The sequence below is a fragment of the Pinus tabuliformis genome, chromosome 4_2, assembly GCF_031772625.1.
Source record: "Pinus tabuliformis cultivar Carrire ecotype Pingquan chromosome 4_2, CPIR1, whole genome shotgun sequence".
Lineage (NCBI taxonomy): Eukaryota > Viridiplantae > Streptophyta > Pinopsida > Pinales > Pinaceae > Pinus > Pinus tabuliformis.
Genome location: NC_142304.1, coordinates 1,071,115,364 through 1,071,139,809, shown reverse-complemented (window position 1 = coordinate 1,071,139,809; position 24,446 = coordinate 1,071,115,364).

Here is a 24,446-nt window from a genome sequence, read left to right as displayed (position 1 = left end):
AGCTCAGACTTGGTAAAGAAGAGAAAGAAGCGCATGAGAAGGAAGACGCTCCAGAAAAGCCTGGAACAAAGAGCGGAAACAATTCTTGAAATAGGGGGTTGTCCATACAGCACGACTCCTAACCCACTCAGTCATTCGCACGACCAGAAACCGGAATAGCAACAGCAAAATCAGTTCGAGAAGAACCTGGGTTGTGCTAAGTATACACGCGGCGAATACACCCAGCTAGAGAAAGGTTTTCGAAAATATCTTCTGGTCTGTCAGAAGGAAGTGCCAACTCTTGTTATTTCCACTTTTATCTCCCGAGCGAAAGAAGAAGGCGGCCAGCCGACTGTTCTCAGGAAAACGTTGCGCTGTTGACAACACTAAAGAGAATATACAGAAACGGTCAGAAATTAGATTTAAAGTTTTAGAAATAAATTTGCTTTTAGTAAAGGGCGGTCATTTGAAGCCGATTCCCTAATTTCGTGTAATTAAGATTGATTAGTTAGTAGTATTTAACCCTTCTCATGGCATTTGGAGAAGGGTTCGGAAATCTGTCAAAAAAATTGTCCTCAGAACATGCATTCTGCACCCTCAGAGGAGGTTTTTGATGAATGGATGGATCGAGATTTATTTATGTTTGCATTTTAATGTCTGTTACTGATGTTGCACTTCTGTACTCTTAGCAGATATTAGAACAAGTACAAATAAATAATTATTGCTTGAAGTTTATTAGTGAAATCAGTCATAAATGGTACTTTTATCTCTTGACTAAATTCTGCTAGTATCCCTAAAGTAATACACAGCTGAGTTCTTTATATGTTACTGTATGAATGTCTGTATTACCATTTGGCACTTCTGTACGGTGGGGTCATTTATTTATGCTTGACATATAGAAAACCGATTATGCGATATGTTGTTCACAACTACTCTGCCTAACTTCTTATGCAGAATGGTTTATCTTTATCGATTTATATTCTTATAACAGTTGAATGATATTTATTACCAGTTGTTGTTTGAAATCTTTCTAGATCGTATAACAAAAGAAAACACCCCGGGTTAGTGTAGACTAGATGTACTGTTTCTCTTCATTAGATTACATTAGCATAGAGTTAGTTTAGCAGTTAAGATTAAGACTAGCTTAGAGAAACCTTTAGATTAATACCATAAAACTCTACACACACACGCACACCCTTCACATTGGGAAACTGGTCCCATTACCCCCAGTCGGACCCGCTACTCCAAACCGGCAAGGAGCCGCCAACCAGGTTCCGGACCGGGTGGGTATCCCCCTTGTTGTCGACCCGACTTCGGGGCCCTCAACATTTCTGGCGCTAGAAGGAGGGCCGAGCTATGAATGGCACATAATTCAAAATCCAAATACCATTCTGAGAGCAAATCACCCTCACCAACTTCCCCGACTTCCCTGGTACAACTAATCTCAGAACTAGAAGTCGCTCGGACATCCACCGCTGCTATACATACTGATACATCAGATCAACTTTTTATCGATCCCCCTGAAGTTCAAACTTTGATCCGTAAACTCCAGGGATTCTCTATTTTTACCCAGAAGTCTGATAAATCTAAAAGCAGCCTGACTTCGCAGTATAATCCTGCTCATCCCCTGACCCGATTGAAGAGTGAAAATTTTGGTGTCCAGCCAACTGAAATCCCTCTCCCCACTAGGAAAAGAGCAAGGAAAGCACTCCCAGAGTCTGACAGAGAGACTCTTTCATCCACTTCGTCCATTTCAACTCCCTCTCTGCGAAGTCAACCACCCACATCTCCACCTCAATTCACTCATCCATCTTCCACAACCCTTCCTCCGCAATCATTGAAGATCATAACATCTCCATCTTCTCAACATCAAAGACCATCTCCTACACTTTTGTTGACCAGCAACTCAGCGATGGCCCAATCTCCATGGAATAATCCTGGGGCGGTTTTAATGCCTCCACCCCTAAGTCCAATACCTGCCCATCCCAAGAAATGGCTACCAAAGTTCAATCCAGAAATAGGAATGCTAGCTGAAGAACATATCAATAATTTCATGCTTTCTGTTAATCTCAACGGAGTTACCAACGAAGATGTCGTGGTCTGACTTTTCCCCTATACAATGCAAGGAACAGCCGGGTCATGGTACTTTTCGCTGCCCTCCGGATCTATCACCAGCTGGGACATTTTTTAAAATCAATTTCTCACCAAATTCGGCGATGATAGATCGACAGCAACACTGATCAGCGATTTATCCAATCCTAAAGCTGAGGATAGGGAACCCATTAAGGATTTTAACTTACGATTCAACAAGATCCTCAACAAAATCCTCGCTGCTTCTCAACCCAGCGAGGAAGTAAGATGTGAGTGGTACATCACGGCCTTACCTTCAAACTTGGCCATCTTCGTAGATAGGGCGAGCAAGACAAACTTAGTCGAAAATTTGGTTGAGGCATTAGCAGTTGAAAGACGCGTAGTAGCCCTAGAAAAGAGATCTACAATCGAAGAGCGTAAATCTAAGAAAATATCTTTCAAAGAAGACACCAAGAAGAAGCAAACGAAAGATCCTTTCGACATGGAAGGACTACAAAAGGTATTAAAGGCCATGTCTAATGAGATGATTGACATAAGAAAACAAGTAGTAGAATCGTCCCCAAGAAAGCCTTTTAGGAACTTCAAAAGAAACCCTCCCATGGAGACGAAGCCACCCAACGTGGTCTCAAATGTGGAATCTGAAGAAGAAGAAGAGGAGAGCACCATCGAAACGCAGACCGACGATGAAGAAGTGGTGGAACTGCAAGGAATGTGGGATTTCATCCTCCCACAAGAGGAAGATCAAGAACCACTTTCGGTTAGCACACGAAGCAGAAATCAACTTGATCCTCCCCAGAATACCCCAAAACAGAAGGGCGCAAGCCCTGCAGCAAAAGAAAAGGTTGCACCAAAGAAAACAATTGCTAAAACAACCTCATTTAGCCCAGTCCAATCAGAGCAATCACCTCCATCAAAGACACTAATAGTGTCGGATGAAATGGAGTATAACATCATCGATGACATGAGAAAGACTAGAGCTAATATCACTCTGTACGAGTTGAGCAAATTGAAACACCAACAGAAAATCATGATGAAAGAGTTACACGCCGTACCTACTACACCTTTACCTACAGCTGTAGCTTCCCATAATATAGGAAGACCTCCAATCAACACGATCAATAAAATCGATCCAAATGACATCGCTCTGATTGGAGGGAGATCTAGATCCCATACTCCTCCTTTCCTCCTCACTTATGAAATCTTTAACAGAAACGTGCACAACTGCTTGGTCGATTCTGGTGCTTCAACCAATATTCTACCCAAGTCAATATGTGCCAAACTTAATGTTCAACCGCAAAAATCCGCAGTGCGCATAGTTCAACTTGATCGATCGCAAGTCGAAGTGATAGGCGAACTTAATCAAGTGACCATAAGACTGTCGTCTAACCCCAAGGTATGTCAGGTCATCGACATTCTAGTGGCTGACATCCCTGAATTTTATGGTCTGATTCTCAGCAGGGACTGGTCCGAGAAACTCCACGGATACTTTTCAACCGACTGGTCGCACATGTGGTTACCCTTCAACAGGAAACCAAATCAAATAAAGATTGAACGGGAATTGCACCAAAAATACATAGTGACGGCTTTGGAAGGAGAGAACGAAGCCATAGCATACAACAACAGCATCATAGGCAACTACTCGGTAGACTCTTTCCTCGGAAATTTCAATGCTCACATATCACCATATTTAGAAAATTCAGTTTTGTCCCAAGTTGAAAACTTTTCCCAGACTGATGATTCAAAATGTGTTAGTTTCTTAGATAACCCTGTAAATACTTCTTTATTTTGGAAATTATATTTTGATGGCTCTAAATCCAACGAGGGAGCGGGAGCAGGATGCGTTTTGATCAGCCCAGACGGAATAAGACCATGCTCACATGCAGACTGGAGTTCGATTGCACGAACAACAGAGCGGAATACGAAGCCTTGGTGCAAGGCCTATACAAAGCAATCGGTTGCAACGTCAAATATCTTCAAATCTTTGGAGATTCTGAGATCGTCGTTAAACAGGTACGTAACACCATACAATGCCTGTCTAATCATTTAAAGCACTATCAATCTTTAGTACAAGATCTCACTGCACATTTTACAGCGTTCAATATTTCATCAATCCCAAGACTTCACAATGCAAACACAGACCTATTAGCTAACGTAGCCTCCAGACTCATCCCCTCCGAAGACTTTAGTCCAGATAGGTTTTCAATAGAATTGATTTTTAAACCATCTATCACTGACAACATCACCAACCGGAGAGTATTCAACGACGACCCAGACATCGTAAGTTTCCTCACCTCCGAAGGATCCTACTCAAACCAGATAATCGACGAAGACTGTCATGATCACGAGATACAACAAAATAGAACTGATAATGCTATACCCAAATCGGTGGTCAAACTAGAAGATTTATACGACTTGAAAAGTCGATTCAAAAGGTCAGCTAACGCCAAACTCTATAGTTCAAATCTGAACTACGAATCAGTGAACCTAGGAACCGATGAGAAGCCGCAAAACGTTAATCTAGGTCAAGGCCTAGCTCCTGAAGAAAAATCAGCATATATCCGTCTTCTACGACAGTACAAAAACGTCTTTGCCTGGAATTACGATGAGCTGAAGACTTACAACACTTCTATCATTCAACACATTATCCCTATGATTGACAACGAGAAACCTGTCCAACAGAAGCTCAGAAAAATACACCCCAACTTGGAAAATCAGATAAAAACTGAGCTGAATAAATTGTTGAGAGCCAGAATAATCTTCCCGGTCAGACACTCCAAATGGGTATCCAACATGGTATTTATTAGGAAGAAAAACGGAGATATTAGAATCTGCATCGACTTCCGGAATCTCAACAAAGCCTATCGGAAAGACAATTTTCCCCTCCCATCTATGGAGCAAATATTACAGGCAGTCGCGGGCTCAGAGTTAATGTCTTTCCTGGACGGATTTTTAGGATATAATCAAGTGTTGGTACACCCAGATGATCAGTTAAAAACCACCTTCGGAACTAAATGGGGTACCTACGCATATCGGAAAATGCCATTCGGTCTGATCAACGTCGGCGCCACTTTTCAGAGAGCCATGGACATTGTGTTTAAAGGTTTAGTCAATAAATCGGTAGTGATCTACCTGGATGATATAACTGTATACTCCAAGAACCGAAACGACCACCTCAAAGATTTGAAGCAAATCTTTCAAAGATGTTTAAGGTACGGGATCTCGCTTAACCCGAAGAAATCTTTTTTCGCGTTGAGTGAAGGAAAATTGCTAGGATTCATAGTGTCCAAATCTGGCATTCACATTGAACCTGACAGAATCAAAGAAATTTCCGAGATATCCATGCCTCATAACAAAAAGACCATGCAATCTTTCCTAGGACAGATCAATTTTGTGAAAAGATTTGTCCCAGATTTTTCACGTATTATTTCTCCTTTACAAAAAATGATAAAAAAGAATTCAAACTTTAAATTGGGTCTAGACGAGCACGAAGCATTTAACTTAATCAAACAAGCCATTATCAATGCTCCATCTCTAGCAACCCCAAATTTTTCAGAACCCTTTGTCTTATACACGTTTGCCTCAGAGAATTCTTATGCTGCGATCTTGACTCAAGCGAATCAAGAAAAGGTAGAAGCTCCGATCGCATTCTTTAGCTCAAACTTACAAGGTGTTGAGCTGAAATATTCGGACGTAGAGAAACAGGCATACGCCATTTTCAAAGCAATTAAATATTTCAGACCTTTCTTGCTAAAGGCCCATACCAAGGTCATAGTACCATTCCCAGCGGTAAGAAACCTCCTAATACAGAAAGATGTGGGCGAAAAGAGAGCGAATTGGATCACCGCCTTGCAAGAATACGACCTGGAGATCAAGCCGGCACACATCGTAAGAGGCCAAGGCTTCTGCAAGATGTTAGCTGGAGCATCGCAAATCCCCGAAAAATCATCTGAAGAGGTACATGCGTATGAGGTAAGCCTAAACGACGCACAATCACTATATGCTGACACCATTTATTTCCTGAAAAACGGGCATGCTCCATTTCACCTGGATCACATCAAGAAGAGAGCCCTGAGATTAAAAGCTAAACAATACCAGCTTGTAAATGATGTCCTGTTTAAAAGGAATTATGATTCTGTGCTCCTTAGATGTCTTGAGAAAACTGAAGCCGAAAAGGTTTTGCAGGAACTCCACGATGGACCAGCAGGTGGACACTATGCTGGAGAAGCCACCGCACACAAAATCTTACGTGTAGGATACTACTGGCCCACGTTGTTCAAAGACTCGTACCATCACGTAAGGAAATGCCAAGTCTGCCAAACTGCTGCAGGAAAACAAAAGAAGTCATCCATGCCACTACAGCCGGTTAACATCGAATAGCCGTTCAGCCAATGGGGCCTGGACATAATAGGTGACATCATTCCTCACTCCTCTAAACAACATAGGTATATCCTCATGGCAAGTGACTATTTTACTAAATGGGTAGAGGCAGTTCCTCTCAAGACAGCTAATTCTGAAAACATTATTGAATTCATAGATCAGTTTATCATTACTAGGTTTGGATTGCCAACGGCCTTAATATTTGATAATGCTTCATATTTTTCTGGAAATACCATGACTGAGTTCGCGCTCAAAAGAGGGTTCAAACTGAAGTATTGTGCCAACTACTATACGCAAGGTAATGGGCTGGCTGAATCAACGAACAAGAACCTAATCAGGATTATCAAAAACACAGTCGACCAAAACCAAAAGAATTGGCATAAAGCGCTGGTAAACGCCTTATGGGCAGACAGAATTACAAAGAAAGCCTCTATCGGCACTTCTCCCTTTAATTTAGTTTACGGGAGAGAAGCAGTTCTTCCTACTCACTTAGTCATTCCCTCCTTGTCCTTAGTACAATACATTGATGAAGTATCTACTTCTCCCTTACAGCTAAGGCAAATGGAAATAATCAAGCTAGAAGAACAATGAGAACAGGCCAAGAAAACCCATGCTCACCACCAAGCGCTGATAAAATCCGCTTTTGATTCGCACATAATGACCAGAAAAAACTTTCAGATGGGAGACTTAGTTTTGAAATGGGATAAGGCTCACGAAGAAAAGGGCAAACACACGAAATTCCAGAAGCTATGGCTTGGTCCTTTTCAGATCGTGGAGGTCATAGGCCCGTCAACTTTTGTGTTGCAGGACTTGACAGGCAGGAGAGATTCTCTGACTGTGAATGGACAAATCCTCAAAATGTATTTTCCGTAGAAGGTCATCCTTCTATTTTTGTAGGATAATTTTAGTTTTATTTTATTTTATTTTTTAGTTTTTATTTCTTATAAATAAGGTTGGTTGTGAATGATCATAAATTATATTCATGAAGAAACATACCATTTATCTATCAGATTTTGACTTCACTTGTATAAATAGTAAAACTTTTTGGAAAAAATCTGACTTTTATTATTGACAGATAAAGTTAACTTTAGCCTGAATATGATGTTAGTTTCAACTTCACAAAGAAATCTGGGATGAAAGTAACTTTTGGCAAAAAATTGTTTTATGCCAACGCAATGAAAAGTGTCATCAATAGCAAAATAATTATTCTCTGCAAAACTGTTGTTCTTAAACTCTATTATTGTCATCCAGAGCTTTCTTAAGGAAAAACAATGACTTCCTCCCTGTTAAGGAAATCGCAACATCCAGAGGAACAATCCAAGAAAACACTATATCTCAAAGAATGAGAGGTCTCATCACGAGCCGGCTTATCATGATCACAGATATTATAACTTGCTGACTTTGCCACTACTGTCTACCAAAACAGGGCAACGACTCAAGATTGTTGCAATCAAAAGACAAGGGGTCTCATCACGAGCCAGCTTGTTCGGCAAAAGTGTAAATCAAGTGAATGCTAGTGTCATAATTTGGCCACCAAACCAAGACACTGTTCTTTAGAGAATAAAAAATCAAAAAAGAAAGAAAAAGTGTCGAAAGGATTTTTCTCTGGTATGTTGTAAATAACCTTAAACAGGAAAAAGGATCATTGCTGGATAACATGGTAACCCTGTCGAGGCTATGGACGCTTGCGGGCAGCAGAGGCTCTACCTACGACAAATGAGCATATTTTACAAAGCCAGTACGCAGAGAAGACCTTATTTTGTCTTTGAGAAGCACTGAGTAATGTCTAGGTGTGAATACAAGAAATAACCCAAAGGGAGCAAACAGTCGGAATGAAATAAAAGTTGTGACGAAACATCATTGACGGGATAACGGGTAATACTCTATCCGTCCATAACAAAATTTAGGCATAAGAAAATTTTTCCTGTTTTGGAAGTGAAAATGCAATAGAACAAGCAGAGATAACTGGTTCTTCACAGTGAATCGCCATTGTTGTGGTCACCAACAACCCCCCCTCTTTGCTCGATATTAGCAATAACATCGAGCAAAGGGGGGGACCCTGAAAGAAAAATCCCAAAAATATTTTTCTAAATTTTTGTATTTTCTCCCTAAAGGCTTAAATTGCATCGCAAGGGAGGGCTGAACATTACCCAAGCGCGGAAAACAAAACTACGAAAGAGCGATGCGAAATTCATCGCATCGCATGCATCCCAAGCGCTCTCTAAAAAGAAGACCTTCAAGAAATGCCGATCGCCGATATGCGACATCGCACATCGCAAACGTCGCACTAGGCAGCATAAACCATTGAATAAAATCTGCGATCAGCGATCTGCGATTTGCGATATCGGCGAACCGCGATCTGCGATCTGTGATATGAAAAGACTCATCGCACGAATTCTCCGACATACCCGATAGACCCAAGATTAAGCGCGCGCCTTAAAGGAAATTAATGACCGCATGCTTGAGTATCCAGGAATGATTACATCGCGTTTTTCGAAGAGTCAAGTCATGATGAATGTCAGGATTATGCATTCATTGGAGTTTAATGCTTTCATGTCAATCTTTTCATTTCCCTTCTTCTTTGCGTAGATTGCAAGACACGCAACTAATATAAATCTATATGCAGGAAATATCTAAAGGAAAAGGGAAAGCGCCAATCAGACAGCAGAGAGAAGATGCCTCCACAAATGGATGCCGCATGCAGCAGGACCGCGGATTCCAGGCTATAAGCCAACCGGCACTGATGAAATTAGACTATCCAGGACTCAGAGTCAAAGGCGCACAAAAGAAGCGTGTTCACAAAAGATCCTGAAGCTCAGACTTGGTAAAGCAGAGAAAGAAGCGCATGAGAAGGAAGACGCTCCAGAAAAGCCTGGAACAAAGAGCGGAAACAACTCTCGAAACAGGGGGTTGTCCATACAGCACGACTCCTAACCCACTCAGTCATTCGCACGACTGGAAACCGGAATAGCAACAGCAAAATCAGTTCGAGAAGAACCTGGGTTGTGCTAAGTATACACGCGGCGAATACACCCAGCTAGAGAAAGGTTTTCGAAAATATCTTCTGGTCTATCAGAAGGAAGTGCCAGCTCTTGTTATTTCCACTTTTATCTCCCGAGCGAAAGAATAAGGCGGCCAGCCGACTGTTCCCAGGAAAACGTTGCGCTGTTGACAGCACTAAAGAGAATATACAGAAACGGTCAAAAATTAAATTTAAAGTTTTATAAATAAATTTGCTTTTAGTAAAGGGCGGTCATTTGAAGCCGATTCCATAATTTTGTGTAATTAAGATTGATTAGTTAGTACTATTTAACCCTTCTCATGGCATTTGGAGAAGGGTCCGGAAATCTGTCAAAAAACTTGTCCTCAGAACATGCACTTCTGCACCCTCAGAGGAGGTTTTTGATGAATGGATGGATCGAGATTTATTTATGTTTGCATTTTAATGTCTGTTACTGATGTTGCACTTCTGTACTCTTAGCAGATATTAGAACAAGTACGAATAAATCATTATTTCTTGAAGTTTATTAGTGAAATCAGTCATAAATGGTACTTTTATCTCTTGACTAAATTCTGCTAGTATCCCTAAAGTAATACACAGCTGAGTTCTTTATATGTTACTGTATGAATGTCTGTATTACCATTTGGCACTTCTGTACGGTGGGGTCATTTATTTATGCTTGACATATAGAAAACTGATTATGTGATATGCTGTTCACAACTACTCTGCCTAACTTCTTATGCAGAATGGTTTATCTTTATCGATTTATATTCTGATAACAGTTGAATGATCTTTATTACCAGCTGTTGTTTGAAATCTTTCTAGATCGCATAACAAAAGAAAACACCCCGGGTTAGCGTAGACTAGATGTACTATTTCTCTTCATTAGATTACATTAGCATAGAGTTAGTTTAGCAGTTAAGATTAAGACTAGCTTAGAGAAACCTTTAGAGTAATACCATCAAACTCTACACACACACGCACACCCTTCACATTGGGAAACTGGTCCCATTACCCCCAGTCGGACCCGCTACTCCAAACGGGCAAGGAGCCGCCAACCAGGTTCCAGACCGGGTGGGTATCCCCCTTGTTTTCGACCCGACTTCGGGGCCCTCAACATTTTGGAATGCTCTTATCAAGGTTACGGATAGAAAAATTGCAAGGGGTTATGCAAACTGACATGTCATTCATCATTGTTTCAGGTTTTGGTGGCCAAACTAGGAGACTTTACTGGGAAATATTGAGGACATACATGATTACTAACAAGGAAAAGCCTACTAATCACCCTGTTTATGCAATACATTCTGATTTGGATTCATTCATATTTTTTAACACTGAGCGTCTTGAAGAGGAGAAGAAGAGTTTAGTTTTCATCTCAGAGCTAGAGGAAGGGGAAGACAAGACACAAGACAACAACACATATAATAAACGTAGATAGATGAAGGCCAAGGTGGATGAAGAAGAAGGGGAAAAACATCTTTGGAGTGTGAACTTTGATGGGGAAACAAGAAAGGAAGGTGTTGATGTAGGTTTGTGGGTAATTAGTTCAGTAAATGGAAAATCCAAGTTGTCTTCCTACAAGTTGGCTTTTGACTGCACCAACAATGTAGCTGAGTATGAGGCACTCCCTTTGGGCTTGAAAGTTTGGAAAGGCCAGGGGCTAAAAGAATATCATTCTATGGATATTCAAAATTGATCATCAAGCATATCAAAGGTGAGTTCCAAAAAAAAGACCTTCAGATGTGGGCTTATCGTAATGTTGTCTTGGATATTTTGCAATGTTTTCCTGAGTACAATTTTTCCATTATTCCTAGGAGACAAAATGCTATTGCAGATGCCCTAGATGCATTTGCTTGTGATTGTGAGATTCCAATTCACCCTAATAAAAAGTATGAAATTGAAGTCAAGCATAGGCCCACAGTCCCGAATAATGTGAGGTACTGGCGGGTTTTTGAAAATGATAGGCAACTGGAAAATTTTCTATTAATGAAGGAAGAATTTTCCAAGATGCAGATTTATCATGAAAGTAGATGGGAAGAAAGTGAAAAGAAAAAAATTATAAATTAGATCAGATAAAACTTGGAAAAACATGTGGCAGATTTAAAGATGTTGTAGTTGAAAGACAATGTCATTCTGAAAGGGTTGGTACCACTTGAAGAACCTTTTGACCTAAATTATGTGGCTCAAAGGCCAAAATTGATGCCTACTAAAACAAGGGTATAGGAGTGTAACATAGGCATAGAAGACAAGCCCAAAATGGTCAAGATGTCCAAATATTTAAGCCCGGAAATGAAGCAGAAGTACATTGATCTCCTGAAAGAATATTTTGATGTATTTGTATGGGGGTACAATGATTCGAAGGTCTATGATAAAGGAGTGATTCAACATACTATCGCAATCAAAGAAGATAAAAAGCCATTCAAATAAAATTTGTGGAGGATAAACCTTGTTTTGTTGCCTTTGATAAAAAAATAGGTAAGAAAATTATTTGATGCCAGAATTATTGTGCCTCTCAGATTTTCTAAGTGGTTTTCTAACTTAGTTCCAGTCAAGAAGAAGATGAGAGAAATCAGGTTATCTATGGATTTTAGAAATTTAAACAAGGTGTCTCTTAAAGGAAACTACCCCTTGCCCAATATGGATCACATTCTTCAAAGGGTGGTAGGTTAAGAAAGATGTCATTACTAGATGGTTTTTCGGGATACAACCAGATTTTTATTCATTCAAAGATCAAGACAAAACAACATTTACCACACCATGGTGTACCTTCATGTAAGCCAAAACCACCTTCGATTTGATGAATGTGGGAGCCACATTTCAGTGAGCTATGGATATAACTTTTGCTGATGAGAAGGACAAATTTTTGGTCATATATCTTGATGATATCACTGTGTATTCAAAGTTTGATGAGGATCATTTGCAGCACCTAAGGATTGTGTTTGAAAAGTGTAGAAGGTATGTCATCTCTTTGAATCCTAAGAAGTATTTGTTTGGTTTGGAAGAAGGCAAGTTGTTAGGATATATAATTTCCAAAGATTGCATTAGAATAGATCCTAGAAGAATAGAAGTAATTCAAAAGGTGGACATTCCAAGAAACAAGAAGGAAACTCAGTCTTTTCTTGGGAGGATAAACTTCTTAAGGAGGTTCATCCCTATCTTAACAAAGATCATAAGGGCAATTACAAACATGCTAAAGAAAGATAATGAGATTAAGTGGAACGAGGAAGCAAGGAAATGTTTCAATGAGGTAAAATTTTCCTTGTCTCATGCCCCTATTCTTATTAGGCTAGATTAAACTGAAGATTTCATTGTTTTTTTATTCGTTTCGGAGCATATCATAAAAATTGTCCTAATGCAAAAGAACCAACAAGGTATAGAGAAACCAATAAAATTCTTCATTAGGAGTTTGAGAGATGCTACCCTCAGATTCAATATTATGGAGAAGCAGGATTTTGACTTGGTGAAATCTCTAAAAGATTTCAGGGTGTACATTCTACATTCACACATTATTGCCTATGTGCCAAGCTCTGTTGTGAAAGAAATCCTCACTCAAAATGACCCAGAAGGTAAGATAGGTAAGTGGATTGTTGTGATACTTGAATATGATGTGGAAATTAAACCCACGAAGCTAATTAAAGGGAAAGGACTGACGAAGATGATGGTAGAATCAAATCTGCATGCACTTGATATTAATTTTTGGCTACTTTTTCAAAAGATGATGATTCAAAGTCAGTTCAGCAGGTATCAGAGATGCTTTGTTCTTCTCCTTGGTATGCAAACATTATATATTCGTTGCAGCATTGGAAAGCACCCCCAAGTTTGACTTAAAAAAAAGCTAGATTCCTAAAATTGAAAGTTGTCACGTTTTGTGTTATAGACCGATCCTTATATTGGAAAAATATCGTTGGTATGTTGCTAAACTATTTTCTTGAAGAAGAGGCACAAAAAAACATAGAGTTTCATAAAGGTGATTGTGGAGGACACTTGTTTGGAAGACAACTGCTAACAAAATCTTAAGGGCTAGTTTTTACTATCCAACGTTGTTCGTTGATGTCTACAAAAGGGTTTCTAGCTATCATGAATGCCATATTTTTGAAGGAAAGAAGAAGCTACTCCCGCTGCCCCTAAAAACTATTGCGGTTGAGTCACCATTTCAGTAGTGGGGACTTTATTTTATAGGTGAAATCCACCCAGGCTCATCTAGATAACATAAGTGGATTTTGATATCCACCAATTATTTTACTAAATGGATTGAAGAAATACCAACTAGGCAGACTACATATGTGGTTATCATTCATTTTTTGGAAAACAGTATCTTGTCTAGGTTTCACTACCCTTAGAATATCATCACGGACGATGTTGTTGCTTTCAAATCAATGAAGATGGTCTATTTTTGCAACAATTATAACATTATCCTTGGAAACTCAACAACCTATTACCCTCAAGATAATGTCTTGGCTGAGTCCTCTGACAAAATTTTGGTCAACATCATCAAAAAGTTGCTGCAAGAAAAAAAAAGAATTGGCATAGGAAGCTGGCAAAAGCATTGAGGGCTGATCGGGTAAGCACTAAAAAATCAATAGGTATGTCCCCTTTCTAGCTATTTTATGGAATAGATGTTGTTTTTCCTTCTTCATTAGGAGTTCTGGTGATGAAGTTGCTACATGAGGTTGAAGTGGAACCCAATGATGTGCAAAGGAGGATCAATCAAATGATCCAATTGCAGTAGACTAGGGAAGAAGTTTTCAAGAATACTCAGGTGATACAAGACCAGATTAAGAAGATTTATGACAAGAGAACTAAGGTAGATGATTTTCAGAATGGAGACTTAGTGTTAAAATGGGATGCCAAGAATGAGGAGAAAGGAAAGCACGAGAAGTTTGAGAATTTGTGGAAGGGGCCCTTCAAAATTGTTGTTTTCCATGGGAACAATGCTTACTTGCTGAAGGATCTGATAGATGAACTACTTGGAGGAGGGCCTATCAATGGAAGGCTGCTAAAACACTATCTCACTTGAGATTTAGCTGATCCAACACTCCATTGTACATACCATTTTATTTTCTAAGTACTACAAGTGTGGGTGGTCATCATTGGAACTTGAAGCCCGAGGAGAAGGCCCTAAGGTTCCAATGATCTGCTGCCATATGTAAGGTAAAGGTCAAATCATTAAGTCAGTTGAGTTTTAGTCATTTCATGTTTGACTCCTTCGCCCAATGGTTAGGCTACTAGTCTACAATTTTCTTTGCACCTCACTAGGAGGTTGCCATCCTCAATGGAGTCGATGTTAGCATCCTATAATCTAGGAATCAATATGGCTATCTTACTATTTCATTTTGGGGGTTACTTTGTAAATTCTAGCCTATGAAATCACTAGGTGTCATAATATAAAGGGTTTGTAAGTATAAATAGTCAAATGAGTTAAGTTCATTATAAATTTTCATAGCATAAGGGGAATATTTGAACCCAAAATCAATTTTTTAAGAGTCTAAAGTTCATGTGGGGGTCATAATTTCAAATTTTTTCTCATGGAGGGAAAATGAGTCATTATGAGGGTTTAACGAGTGATTTCATGGGGTTCCATGCATCATAAGTCAACAACGAAGTCATGTCAGTTAGGCTCAGTTAGTTAAAGGTCATTATGGATCTATTAGTGGTGTGTACTTATCATCATTAAAAGATTTTACCCATGTCAGCTCACTTCCTCCACTCAAAATTCACCATCAGTGCATGAAAGGGACATGTGAAAGGCATAAAACTCAAATTCTTCAAGCCATAGCTCATTTCTCCTTCATGCAAAGTGAAATTTTATATGTACTAGTCTAAGGTTTCCAACAAGGTTATAGATAGTTGAAGGAGGAGGTTTAAGCTTAAGGTATGTGGTCGCTACGCAACTGTTGCACTAACTGGTCAAGCTACACAACTGTTGCGTATAAATCTTAGAAGCCCACATATCATTAGCTAAGGTTTTCTCATGTCTCTCTAGGTATTTCACAATGCATGGCTATTTCATAGCTCCCTCCAACCATTCTTTGCATTAGAGACTACCTCAAACCATTGGAAACTTGGATGTCAATAACATTTGATGCGTATCTACTGCGAACTCATTCTGCATATTAATTTTGACTATAATCACATTTGTTGTTTATTTGCTGCACACACATTTTGCGTATTAATTTTGGCTACAATCACATTTGCTGGTCAAATCTTTGCATGACAGGTTTGTTAGGTTCTTTGTATTAAAATGCAAAATTATTTCTCTTGGTTGAAACCATCTAGTTTTCCGTCATTCGCAAAATTTCATTTTGTATGTTGCGTAAAGTCCATTCTATGTGAAATTCGCATGAAGGGTGGTTTGAAAATATTGTGTGGGTTGTTGTATGTTTTAAAGCATGACTTTTAAGCCACCAAAACCTCACCTGGTGTCAGAATCCCATTTGGTCTAATCGTCCTAAATTTCCCACCAAATCACTGCATACAAACTATGCAAATATCCCATGTTCTATTGTGTCCACTTTTACTTTTCATTGCATAGAAGTCTAATTTTGGGGAAGATTTAAAGCTTGTACATCCAAATGGAAAACCCAAAGAACAAAAATAAATCAAGGGGAGGATATGTTGTCGATTTGAATCGAGGAGTCTGGAGATGGTAAATGATGACCCAACTATCCGAGTGGCATTTGAACAAACAGGTTGTATAACATTTTGTGAGAATGTTCAAACCCATGGTTACCACTTTCATCTTGCCATCTTATTTTCTCTCAGTCTTAAAGGTAACTAGGCTAAGGTTGGGGACTTGGAGTTCACAGTTTCAGAAGAAACCATCTCCCAAGTGTTGTGGGGAAAAATGCCTATGCAGGACGATCCTATCCACCTAAGGTGTGACAATGCCTTAGCAACAAACAGAGACAGCTATTCTAGTATTCTTCCTTTATGAATTAAGAATGAAGAGAGATGGATGGACTAACCGGCGTCTTCCGTTTGTCCCTTGATCCAGATCATCTTCTCTTTGGGTGTTCACAGCTACTTGCCTCCTTGCTCGCCCAACTTCAACAGGTCTCTGCAAGATCACAAGAGAACAGCTACTTGCGACAAGAGAACAGCTACTTGCGACAAGAGAAGAACACAACACAAAGACAGATATTCACATTCATAACTGATTTGGGATTACAAATAAATCAAATACATTAATGCAATCATACATCAAAGATACATCAGTATATAGGAGAAAACCAAGATAGCTTTATTGATGAATAACAAGGTTCAGGAAGAGATACAACCCAGAGGGTTCCAATCCAGCATCTCCTTCCCAGCAGAATGGAATTCCTATCTTCACCTCCCTTCAAAGCATTAAGCACCCAATGATTCCAGTCTCAAACCAACAACAATTCTTTGCAATAACAAAATTCCACCCTCTAGATCTCATGGAGGAGAGATCCATATATAGATGTTTTGGAGAGAGGATGAGTCAGCTTGAGATCTGACTAGTGTCCTCTCCCTCTGTCAGTTCTTGATTCCACTTGGAGGTTCTTGCTTCCACTTGGAGATTTGGAACCTCTTACTCATCACCAGTCGAATTCCCTGAGGCAAGTGTCATTTTGGAAGCTTCCTGGGTTCTGACACCTTGAGGAATGAGTCTGCCACATTTCCAATCTCGCTCAGCGCAGGTAGCTAGTGTTGGAGTTGACATTCAGTGCAGGTAGCCAGTGGAGCCATTGACATTCAGCGCAGATGGTCAGTGGAGCTGTTGACATGATCCTGAATTGACTTGTTTTTGAGCAGTTTCTGGTGGAGAACTTCTGCGAATTGTTGTGGTTTGTTAGCCTTGTTCCTCTAGGGGTAGGAACAACATGTTTAGGGACTTTGGATCCCTTAGATTATGGACATTTCATGCTCAATGTTGTAAGGCACAAAAATGTCTATAACAGTTTCCCCCTAAAGTATGAGGCCATTTATCGGGTGAAATGCTTTATCCAGGAGGGTCCGAAGTTCATCCATTTGCTGGGAGGAGACCTGTAATAAGATACAATACAATACATTATTTTTCATACTGCTTTCATGATCTGGCTGAGGCAGGCATTCCCATGCTCAGATTTATAAATTCATTTTTGTACATAGAATAGACAATTGTCTGATGGTAGACTAATAATTTTGGTGAAATTATCATCCTTTGAGTAGGATGATCATCTGCTGCAATTATGTACATGTCAAATGTATTTATATTTCCTGAATATATATCGCAGCCCGGATGGATGAAACTAGATCCGGGGTCTTCAAACTCGTTCGATCTTCACTCTAAGTACAATTCGATCCATGTGAGAATTGTTCTGAAGTCGAACATGGAAAGACATCGCTTGATTACCGGTCAATGAGGTAAACCGTTAACAAGCGCGAAAGGAATCATCGATAATGATAATGACCCTCAAGGTACTGCAGTACAATTCACGTGGTGTGAATAAAGTACTTGGCGTCGAACACCACGCAAAATCTTCTGGTCGAAGGTCATTGATGTATGCCTGTCGCCGGAAGTGAGAAACTTGCCATTGAGGCATGCAAGCTTCAAAGTACTGAAGGGGTTGTTCCTAGATCAACTTCTTGGATAATGAGCTGATGTCGACAAGAAGCGATCCGTCAAAGGAGGGCCTTAATGAATCCCACATCAGTGACACGGAACAGAGCTAATGATTTTGATGGAGGTGAAAACGATCTGTGACATATGATTCAGGGTGGCGGTCATGAATGGCTAAAGGATAATGTATGGCAGTGGATGGGACCTGGTTGACTCTTTCTGAACGACTTCTCTTGAACATATGGCAACACTGATGCGATGGATCTGTAGCATTACCCTAATTATGGATGGTATGGCGAGACCATGGTGATGTGACCGGTGAATGAAACAACCCAACCCGATTGTGGTACGGATGAAAAGTGTCATGTTCAAGAGTGACCTGCTACCATCAAACTTTTCTTTAGTTTCTCCCAATTTTTCCCCAGTCATTGTTGACCAATACCTCTTTATTTTTTTCAAGCTTGAGGAGGATAACATATGCTTGTTCTATAACCTGCCCTTCGGGCAAGCCCATCGCTATGTTTTAACGAGCCTAGCGATAGTGAAATTCATTCTCGTCTAAAGACAAGTTTGTCACTATTTAATGATTTTAACGAGTCTAACGACAAAGAAAACTCGGTCCCTTTTCATTTTTAGAGAGTCTGAAAAGGTATGTAAAGATAACTCCAACATTCCTTTTTCGTCACCTAATCCCTTAAGTCTGAAAAAGTATAAAACAATACAGAAGGGATGAGTTTTCGATAGTTTTAACGAGCCGAACAAAACAAGCGCTCGATCTTTTTGTGCAATAATCCCTCAGGTCCAAAAAGATTAAAATCTAGAGGAGGGATAGCACTTCCTCTCGCTTTAACGAGCTGGAAGGCCAAAACTCGGCAATCTTTTCATATTTTACGAGTCAGTTGAAAAGAGCTTAAAGACGACTCGTCTTTTGAGGAACGAGTGATAGACAGGGTTAGCAGCTGATTCCAGGTACAGGTTGGAATTTTCCAATCACAACAGTGTCACAAGGATGGCTAGGTGAAATCACTCTTCGCAGTTGTTCCTCAAAATGGGTAAACAATCATATGGAGGTGAACGATCGGCCAAATGAAAAGTGGAGGTGACTGTGCAAACACGACCAAGGCTTTAATGGCTGATAAAGTTTACATTCACAGTGGTTATTTACCGGGATAGGTTTATTTTTTAACGAGCTTGAACGCGGAGAAACACTGCTCAAACTTATGTTTATTTTTTAACGAGCATGAACTATGCGCTAAAACTGCTCGAATCTTGCGTTTATTTTTTAACGAGCATGAACTTTGTGCTAAAACTGCTCGATCTTATGTTTATTTTTTAACGAGCATGAACTATGCGCTAAAACTGCTCGATTATACCAGTCATATGATAAGAGTGTCTCATCAAGATTCTATTTTTTAAGGAGCTTCATCTCACTAAGCTTTGCTCTGGATCCTTTCTTTATGCAAGTTCAGAAACGACTAATCCTACGAGTTTAAAGGGTTAGACCTACAGGTTGTAAGGGAAGGACCTAAAAATCTAAAAAATAAATAGCCGCCCCTTGCTTGCACTCCAAAAGGTTTGCATGCCCCCAGGTATAAAGTACGATTTCAAGGTTACCTCTACTTCTTTTCCTTCAAAACAATTGTCTTAAAGAGAGAGGCTTACCTCTTTCAGGTTACCCAAAGATTGTCTCGTTAATCTTTCAAACAAAACACTTCCTCGGCAATGTCTACCGAAATAGACAAAGGTGAGCGACGATGCCCGCCAACTCACATAACTTTGACAAAAAGAATCTTATTCTAGAACAACCCCTCTTCCTAGACGGACGGGGTACGGACTAGTCATATTCTCCCGTGGAAACCTACCCTATACCTAAAGTTTTCTTGCCGAAGCAGACCAGGATGCATGCCCCCTGGGTTCCAGTCATATCCTCCCGGATTACTCGCGCTCATCAGGAGGACGGACCGTGGTTTGAGACACTTCTTGCGTAAATAGACCATTTAGGGATGGTTCATGACTATTTGCGATGCGTGATCCGGGGAATGAAAGTTGGTCCACGAGCTTGACCATTCTTCCTTCATGCGGAAAACACATTACTCTAAAGAGTGATGAGACGATGGCTCCCATGCAATATATATAGTCTCATCCAAGGAGTAGGTTATAATCCAAGGGTCCTTGAATGACCATCACGTTCATTTGAACGGTCTTCCCTTTCAATGTTATGGGCACATTGGGGAGGATCCCTAAAGGTCGATTGGTTCCTTTATCAAAGCCTGATACATTTCTCATTTCAGGCAAAAGCACTGGCGAACCAAGCACTTTCCAAGCAATAGAGGAAAGGATACTCACAGATGCCCCTTCATCAATAACTGTGCCAGCCATTACCATTCTGTATATTTGGACAATAATTCTGAATGGTATACTAGCTGGCAAGCAGGGTCTGCCTAGTTGGTTCCAGTCAAAGGACACAACCAGGTTGCTTGGTGGTGGGACCGAATAGACGGCTGGATAACGCTCTGACGAACTTCCCTCCTGCGATAAAGGAATGGGGGCATTGCCCCCTTGATCATCAGAGTCAGTGTTGATGAAGAGAATTTGGACGGTGTCGTCTTTATTCTCCTCTGTGATGGTGTCATTCGAAGATAGAGCCTCTGAAGGAAAAACCGGGTCAACTGCCGTTTCAACCTTTAGACTTTCGTCAGGTATGGATTCAGACGGTTCATCTTCAATGAAAGGTGCTTCGGCTGACCATCTGAGCGGGCCAGCCGGATTCTCAACTAGCGGAGGACTTGGCAGGAGTTTTTGATATCCAGGAGGAAGTTGCGCTCGTAAAATCGGGCGATCTTCCAAAACTCTTTTTGCCTCGTCTAAGAAGGGACAACGGTGGATGGCGTGATCGCCTTCACACAGTCTGCAGGGAAATTTAGCTTTCCCTCTCTGTCCTGGGGCTTCACTCCCACTAGTTGACGGTGGGCAGTCAACATGGCTATCATAGGTCGATGCTACCGAATTGTGCAAACGGGGAGACCAGTCCCTTAGTATCCAAGGGATACAGGGACAATCTCTATGGAAGTGGTCTCCCTTGCATATGACACATGGCGATTTAGGCCTTGCCAGTGTTGTGTGTGGATTTTTGTCAGACGACACTTGTTTGCCCCCAGTCGCCTTTGGCTCCTTCTTCTTCTTCTCTTTCTTCTTCTTCTCCTTCTTCTCCTTAGGAACTCGGTTTTTTGTTCTACCAGTTCCGTCAAGCGAAGAGGAAGGAGGGGAGGAAGAATTAGAAGTCGAAGGCTGGTGGGCAACTCTGGTCTGGTCTAACTGTTGACTCGACTGTTCAGGAATGGTGGTGTTCTGAACGACATTGGTTGAAAAGAGCCAGACTGGTAGGCCAATTGTCAGTCCTGGAAGCGACAATGTGGCCATGTAGGGCGCACCAACATCTCCCCAAGAGGAGAAAGGACTAGGATTTCCACCAAGGGGAATTCCTTGGTTGGTTGGCTCCATCTTTTCAACCCAAAGATCAACGCGGGAATAAAGGGTGATTGTTCCGTTTAAAATAAATTGTTAACGACGCTTTAGACACAACTTGCTTTTTCACTTTTAAAGAGTCGCGAAAAAGCTAAATATGACTCTAGTCTCCTTCGATGTTTTAACGAGCCCGAAGTGACAAATGCTCGGATGGACTTTTTCTGTTATAGAGTCTGAAAAAGGCCAAAAGAAACTGCTCTGGAGTTCTAGGCAGAGGGTGTGCCAAACTTTTCGCAAAACCGCAGAATACTTTTTAAGGTACGGGCGGTCGATCTTCCTGAATGTTGTGTTCAGTGCATTGCGATCAGTAGGGCGGCCGACACGGCTTCCTAAGGATAAAGGTTAAATTCCTATAGGGGTCTCCCAATATATACGCGACAGTACGTGGGAGCACAATCCGTACTGGCGCTATCGTCCCTCAGGAGGAATCACCCACCTTCCACGAGATCGACAGTCACCAGGCTTAACGACGCCGGAACACGTCTCTAGCCTAGACCTCTATGTTGTGCGTTATGTTGCAAAGCGTTGTTAGGTTCATTCAGTTTATTTTAAGTTGATCTTTTTTAGAAGTTTTCCTTTCTGGATCACCACGAGATGTATGGTACAATTCCTAAATGCAATCTAAGATGATAAGCAAGCTTTATATCTTTCAACTTTGAAAATCCTAGCCACTAAGGGAAAAGAAAGACACCATCTTTTTTCAAAGAGCAATCAGCACACTCTAATGCACTGTTCCTAAATCAAGCATGAAAACTTATCAAAATGCAAATGCACAATGCAGGTGTTTGTTTTCCGCTTTCTTAGTATTGATGCCTACAAAGAAAGCTTTTTGTACAACTTTGAATTTTCTTTTAAATGATAGATACAAACAAGTTTACTTTTTCGAAATCAACAAGGGTAGAAGAGATTACAACACTTTGCGACTTTCGAAATGAACACTTGTTTCGACACTTTAAAAGAGACAAACTCAAACCAATAAGCAAAAGTAAATGTATAATCAACTGTAAACAGCCAATGAACTCTCTCCTAAGATCACAATCAACAGATCTGAATCAAGGGCTACAGGATGATTATTTCACTCAAGCAAAGGAAAACTGTAAATGACAGCACAAACACATAAAAACACTCACAGTATTTTTGTAAAAAAGGAGGCGGAATTTAAGCAGAGAAAAGGAGTTATCAGACTGGTACCTATGCTGGTTACAGGCTGCAAAAACAGAGATCAAAACAGGGCAACAGAGAGCAGAGAACCCCATCTGCACAAGGCCAAACTGGTTCAGCGCAACCTCAACACTATGGTTTTGACATTCAGAGCAGGTAGCCTTCACGGGACCTGCGTTGAAATGCAGAATTCCTTCACAGCAGTTGCGCTGAAAGAGAAACTCTCGTTTCTCACTGGGTTCTGGGTCACAGATTGCTCAATAATCAACGGTTTCAGGCCAAATCAGAAACACAAGCAAGGTACAATCAAAGGGATTCTTTGAGGGGGTACTAAGATCTATCACAAAGGATCATCAAATCATTTGTGAGTCCATTGTTCAGATCATAGACAAAATCCAGTGAAGGTTCAAGGCAGCAACTGTCTACTTTGCAACTGAGAATAGCATAAGCAGTTCGATTGTTGTTGTTGAGTCTATGAGGTAAAAAATGATAGAAACACAAATGAAATGACTAAACAGATCTCCCCAGTGGAGTCGCCAATTTGTTGTGGGGAAAAATGCCTATGCAGGACGATCCTATCCACCTAAGGTGTGACAGTGCCTTAGCAACAAACAGAGACAACTATTCTAGTATTCTTCCTTTATGAATTAAGAATGAAGAGAGATGGATGGACTAACCGGTGTCTTCCGTTTGTCCCTCGATCTAGATCCTCTTTGTCACACGGAATCTGTCAAGGGTGCAGACACGACTGACCTTCCTAGAAGTCTAAGACATTCTAATGACAAACAAGACAAAATGGAGTGATCTTTCTCTAAATACACCTTTTACAACATGAAAACTACAAGTGTTTAGGCTTACCTTATTCCAAAACGCTGTTGTTGAAGTCCGTTCTTGACGATCCGGATGAGCTCCTCCTTCAAGTCAATTCCTGCAACCACAAACAATCAAACAATTACCAAGCACTTGCATTTCATATAATAAAACATATATTCAACATGCAGACCAAGGAACACATGAAATAACTCATTAACACAAGCTATTGAGAAAAATAAACCAGTTTGTATTAATAACGAAACAAAGAAACTCTTACAACCTGGCCTTGGTGTTGTGCAAATTCCTCCCAGGGTCCATCAAGGGTTTTCCTCTACTTTGACAAAGCTCACCCTCTCCCAAGTAGAATCAAGTGAAGACAATCTCTCCTCACAAAGGCTCTAATGGAAGACCTAAATCCTGCAGCATTTACCCAAAGAAAATGTATAGCTCCAACCTCTCCTCCTTCTGGCTCAATGCCTTCATTTATAGTGCTGTAAAGAGGTTATTCAGGTCCACTATCAATGGGATCATCCCCCTCTATGGGTGGGATAGCTCCCTTATTGATGGGATAAGTTCCCCCTTAATAGAGATACATGAACCAACTGGAGGCGCATCCATTTCATCAAACCGACCTCTAGAATGTTCTAGAAGTAACCACAAGTAACTTTTTCAAGATAAAACTCGCGCATTTTGCCTTTTACAGAGGGACGCACCTGTCCCTTAACATACAGAGCGTCTATGGACGCGGATTTTGTGAACATGGTCAGCGTCCCCGCAGGTAAGGCTAGAGAGAACCTGCGACCCCAGAGATAAACATGATTTTTACAAGACTTTCTCTCTTCTTTGAGTTTGAGATGGATAACAGAGGCATGAGACTTGCCTAAGAGGGTAGCATGACTTGTTGATTGGAGCCATACTAACTGTAAGTAGTCA